Here is a 6,590-nt window from a genome sequence, read left to right as displayed (position 1 = left end):
GAGCGCGGCCGAGCATCAGCGCCCCGTCGGGCCACCTGCGCCGGGAGGCAGGGGGCGCCGAGGGCGGGGGGCGTCTAGGCCGGAGGAGCTGAAACCCAACGGAGGCTTTTTTTTTTTTTTTTTTTAATTTATTTATGATAGTCACAGAGAGAGAGAGAGAGAGAGAGGCAGAGACACAGGCAGAGGGAGAAGCAGGCTCCATGCACCGGGAGCCCGACGTGGGATTCGATCCCGGGTCTCCAGGATCGCGCCCTGGGCCAAAGGCAGGCGCCCAGGGATCCCCCAACGGAGGCTTTTAATAGGGGTCTTGGAAGTGCGATTGGGGAGCGCGGGTGGTGCGTGCGAACCCGGAGCGCTGTGCTCCTGCAGGGAGAGCGAGGGGCTGGGGGGCGGGGGTTGTGATTCCCTGGGGAGGTGCAGGGGGAGGTGCGGGGGGTCAAGAAAGAGGTGCTCCGGGGGCGCTGAGCGGAGCCGGCTGTGGGCCCCCAGTATGTACTGATTAACTACTGTCCTCCTGGGACCCGAATGCCGTCTGCTGCGTTGGGATTGAACCATTTGTGAACTCTGGTCGCTTCTGGCTGCTCCCTGAGTTCGTGAGCTGGGCCGGAGAGTAGCGCGTCCACACGCATTCTCTCTCCAAGTCTATCCAACTCCACACGGGCGTGTAAGAAATGGAGACTTTTGAGAAATGTTATTCAGTTTCTCCACATGTCACCTACGAAAATAAAAAAAGTTTTGAGCCGAATTTAACCAACAGACGCTTGCAAAAAAAAAAAAAAGAAAAAAGAAAAAGAAAAAAAGAAAAACCCAAATGTACGTTTATTCTTATCCAGAATCAACTCTTGTACTCAAGCAATCGGTTCTGTAACGATCTCTTATTTCACGGTGACTGGTTTGGTTTGAATTTTTTCCTTGCTGGGAAGGGTTTCCTTCCACTTGCATTGAGGAAGATGATTCTTCTTATTTTAACAAGTTCCAGAGTTTTTGGCTTTTAGAGAGAGAGGAAAAAAAGAAGCAGATATATGAATTGTTCATCTCCTGAAGTCTTTCTGTTTTCCTACCACCACCTTTGGACAAGGTGATGGGGAAGAGCTTTAAATTAGGCATCCTTGGAGCCATAAATCTGAGGGCTGTAAATTATGGTGTAATGATTGGATCTTTCCAGACAGAAAGGGCTAGCTGGGGGAACAGGGCTAGCTGTTGGGGGAACAGGGCTAGCTGATGGGGGAACAGGGCTAGCTGAGGACAAAGCACAGCTGATAGCCCACAAACAACCCGCACCCAGGATGGGATATGTGTGACATTCCTCAGGAAGCTTCTAGTTGTCTTAATGCCTTGCTAGGGAGAAAAACAATCTTTAACTTGACAATGGCAAGGCCTCCAGTATCTTGTAGGTTCTCTTTAGCATGTGAGAATCCTTTTGAAATCTCCCTTCTCTTTACCTCCCCCAACTCTGCAGGTATATAATCAGCCACCCCTCACAATCCCAACCCCACAATCCCAACCCCCGGGGGCAGCAGCTCTTCCTGCCCACGGGTCCTGTCACCATACTTTAATAAAACCACCATTTTGCACCAAAGACTGCCAAACAATTTTTCTTGGTCATCGGCTCTGGACCTCACCTATGTTCCAAAATGTCATCAACATGACTACACAAGTAATCAGGAAGATTTAATCAAAAGATTAAATGACTTACAGATTGCCCAACAGGATACATAAACATAAATCGATTTACAGACATAGTATAGTGACATTAAGAAGATCAAATTAAGAAAATCAAGGAGAAAATTCTAAAAACTTCAAAAATGAAGAGAGACACAAAGGAAGGAGGATCAAAGTGACATTAACTGTCATAAGACATCGCCAGGTGTAAGACGCAATACGTTAATTTTCATATTGAAGAAAAATAACTTCCACTTTTATAAACATTGCTACATGAGTATATTTAATTTTTTAATCAAATGTATCATTTGTAGAGGAGTATGCAAACATCACAAGTATACAGCTTGAAGTGTCATTGAGTAAACATACTTACGTAGCCAGAAGCACATTAAAAGCTGCACATTACCAGCTCTCCAGAACCTGTCACTGCCACCACCACCAACAGCCACTCACCCCTGGCTCTGCCCACTATCCTACTTTTTTTTTTTTTTTTAAGTTTTATCTATTCCTGAGAGACACACACACAGATAAAGAGAGAGAGGCAGAGACACAGGAAGAGGGAGAAGCAGATTCCATGCGGGGAGCCCGATGTGGGACTCCATCCCCGAACCCCAGGATCATGACCTGAGCCAACGGCAGGTGCTCAACCGTTGGGCACCCAGGCGTTCCTACCTTTCCTTTCCCTAATTCATTCATTACTGCTCAAATCTTTGGTATCTCCTTCTGCCATCTTTGAGATCAGCTTTTTTCTTCTTTTCCTAGCTCCTTAAGGAATAGAGTTGGGTTTTCTTATGCAATGCCTATCAAAGTTCCCGTAGCATTTTTGACAGAAATAAAAAAAAAAAAAACTACAATTCTATATAATTCCCATGGAACACAAAAAAAACATGAATAGTTAAATCAATCTTGAAAAAGAATAATGAAGCTGGAGGCATCATACTTTGTGATTTCAGAATATAGTACAAAGCTACAGTAATCAAAATAGTGCAGAACCGGCATAATGACAGACCTATGGATCTATGGAATAGACTAGAGGGCTCATAAATAAATCCACACATATGTGGTCAACTGATTTTTACAAGGGTGCCAAGAATACATAATGGAGGTAGCATCATCCCTTGAATAAATGATCTTGGAGAAACCAAGATATCCATATTCAAAAGCATGAAATTGGACCCGTCCTTTACAACACCAGAAAAATTAACTCAAAATAGATTAAAGACTTAAACATAAAACCAGAAGCTATAAAACTCCTAGAAGAACACATTGAGAAGAAGTTTCACGAGGTTAGTCCTTGACAATGATTTCATGGCTGTAACAACAAACAGTACAGACAACAAAGGCACAAACAGACAAATGGAACTATATCAAGCTAAAAAGCTACTGCAAGGCAAAGGAAACAACAGACTGAAAGGGCAGCCTACAGAATGGGCGGATCTTTTCAGGAACCCTTCAAGGGCCTAAAAATGCATGACGAGCATGCAAATATTGGTTTCTCACTATTATTAATGAATCTAAGACTGTATCCTATTTGTATGAATTCGAGCAATGGAACAGGAAAGATTACTCAGATCCACGGGCAAGTACCTGCCAGGTAGCCAACGACTTGTGGTTGTTCTCAGGATTCATTTCCATAATCTTAAAGGTTTTGACTCAAACTGGAAGTGCTTGTGTCCCCCCCCCCACCCCCCCCAGCCCTTGCAGATGGTTCATTGTCCTGAGCCTGTGTATGGTACTTCTTTCACTTACAGCCACATCACCTGGCCTAATGAGTAGTTTCTAAAAGTAGCTTTCATTTCTTTTAGGGCATGTTCCCAAGTATGTCTTTACCTTAATCAGTGCTAGTGATAAAAGATAACTTGACCTCTGGTGGAAGAGATTTTTCACAGCTAAAGACATAAACTGAAGTCCCATTGAAAAGGGTAGGAAGGGCAGAGATGCAGCCAGGAGCCAAACTTCCAGCACGGGAAGGGATATCACAGGTGGGGAGTAGTCCCCGAGGAGCAAGGGACCAAGCCTCAAATCAGGCATCCCGGGCTATGATACAGGGAAGGGAAGATGAAGCCTCATAATGATGTGGGAAACAAAGGCAAAAGAATTGTAGCATGGGGCGCCTGGGTGGCTCAGCGATTGAGCGTCTGCCTTTGGCTCAGGGTGTGATCCCAGAGTCCCAGGATGGAGTCCCACGTTGGGCTCCCTGCATGAAGCCCGCTTCTCCCTCTGCCTATGTCTCTGCCTCTTTCTCTGTATGTCTCTCATGAATAAATAAATAAAATCTAAAAAAAAAAAAAAAAAAAAAGAATTGTAGCTTAAATTAGAATCTCCCTATACTTTGCAGCCCACTGATAGATCCCTGAAATATGCAGTGTGACCTTCCTCCAGGAACTCATGGGTGCCTTAGTGGTTTAATATTTAAAAGTAACCTTATCTTGCCAGGAGATGGCCCCTCAAGGTCCTGAAAGCCTTGCTTCCAGATTCCTTGGAGACTTGAGCTATCCCTAACCCCCACTAATTAAAAACAATACAGTCACTTCACACAATCCCGATACAGCTCCTTCTGCCCACAGGTTCTGTCCTGTGAGCAGGCAAGGGGTTAATGTCTAGGCAGGAGAGGCTGGAGGCTGACCCGGCTCCAAAATACATAGCAGGTGGAGACGCTGAGATGGAGCAGAACAAGAGATAAGGGGAAAACCAAGACCGGTACAGGAATCTCAAGGCCACGAGCCTCCCAGTTTTCAACAAAAGATTGCCACTAACAGCCCTCCATGGCAAACCATTCAGATCCCCTCCCACTCTAGAGAGCTTTTTCCTTTCTTTTCTGCTCTCATCTTCACTTAATAAACTTTCACTTCACTTCACGCTTTGGTGTCCATGAGATTCATTCTTCAACTCCATGAGATAAGAACCCTGCAATCTGGCAACAATAACATCTGGCTTTAAAAATCAGCAGGGCAGGGACTCCTGGGTGGCTTAGAACTTGAGCTTCTGCTTTTGGCTCTGGGTGCAATCCAGGTTCTGAGGATCCAGTCCCTTCTTGGGCTCCCTGGAGGGAGCCTGCTTCTCCCTCTGTCTGTGTATCTCATGAATAAATAAATAAAATTTAAAAAAAAAATCAGCAGGGCATAACTCCAGGAGCTTTGAAAATCTGTAGGGCCAGAGAGATATAGGAAATTGAGATTCTTAAAGGGCCAGCACACTCTATCACCCTGTCTGAGACCCAGCATAGAAGCAGCAGTTTGAAAAGCACTTGGGTTATCCATGAAGGAGGTTCACTGGCTAACTTTAGCATGTCTGTGAATTAGTATTGTTAATTGATATGTATATTGATGCATATATGTCAATCACATCATCTTTATTCACTCATAAATGTAATGGAATATATCCATTATAATTTTTTTTAAGATTTTATTTATTTGACAGGGCAAGCAAGAGAACAGCAGAGGGAGAGAGAGAAGCAGGCTCCTTGCTGAGCAGGGAGCTGGATGCAGGTTCCATCTCAAAACTCTGGGATCCTGACCAGAGTTGAAGGCAGATGCTTAACAACTGAGCCACTCCGATGCCTCGATTATTATTTTGTATATATGGAATATTATATATTATTATCATATATGTTATATATATGGAATATTATTATCCATTCATATATGTAATGGAATATTACTCAGCCATAAAACATAGAAAATAATGAAATCGGGATCCCTGGGTGGCGCAGCGGTTTAGTGCCTGCCTTTGGCCCAGGGCGCGATCCTGGAGACCCAGGATTGAATCCCATGTCGGGCTCCCGATGCATGGAGCCTGCTTCTCCCTCTGCCTGTGTCTCTGTCTCTCTCTCTCTCTCTCTCTGTGACTATCATAAATAAATAAAAAATATATATATATAAAAAATAATAATGAAATCTTGCCATTCACAACATGGATGGACCTAGAGGTTATTATTCTAAGTGACATAAGTCAGACAGAGAAAGACAAATACCATATGATTTCAGTTACATGTGGAATCTAAAAAACAAATCAAACCAACAAACGAACCAACCAACAAAACCCAGAAAGATTCATAAATACAGAGATCAAAGTGATGGTACCCGAGGGGAAGGGTGTGGGAGAATGGGCAAAATAAGTGAAGGGGATTAAGAAGTACAAAATTCCAGGTACAAAATAATTAAGTCACAAAGATGAAAAGAAAAGCATAGAGAATAGTCAAGGATATGGTAACTTTATGATGATAGATGGTAGCTACATTTATTGTGGTAAATATATGTAATATATAGAACCGTCAAATCACCACGTTGTACACCTGAAACTAATATATAATATTGTGTGTCAGCTATACTCCGATTCAAAAAAACTTGTTAATAATAGAATAGAAACAAACAAAATAAAACAAACAAGAAACAAAAGACAACATATATTGATGAGGATGTGGAGAAATTGGAACTCTTGTCTGCCATTGGTGGGGGATGCAAAATGGTAAGACCACTGTGGAAAACAGTATGGAGATTTCTTTAAAAAATAAAAATAGAATTATATATGACACAATCCCACTTCTGGATATTTATGGAAAAGAATTGAAATCAAAGAGATATTAGTACTTCCATGTTCATTGCAGCACTATGCACAATAGCCAAGATGTGGAAACAACCTAAATGTCAAATGGATAAAGAAAATGTGGTCTATACGTACAATAGAATACTATTTAGCCTTAAGAAGAAGGCAATTCTGTAATAGGTGGCAATATACATGAAGCTCAAGGGCATTATGCTAAGTGAAATAAGCTAGTCACAGAAAGACAAATGTTTCAAGATTTCACCTATATGGCATATCTAAAATAGTCAACTTCGTAGAATCCAAGAGTGAAGCAATGGTCTCCAGGGACTGAGGAGAGGGAGAAATGGGGAGCTACTAACCAATAGGCAGAAGTTAAGCAATGT

The sequence above is a fragment of the Canis lupus genome, chromosome 33 (assembly GCF_011100685.1).
Source record: "Canis lupus familiaris isolate Mischka breed German Shepherd chromosome 33, alternate assembly UU_Cfam_GSD_1.0, whole genome shotgun sequence".
NCBI lineage: Eukaryota > Metazoa > Chordata > Mammalia > Carnivora > Canidae > Canis > Canis lupus.
This window is presented reverse-complemented; position numbering follows the sequence as displayed.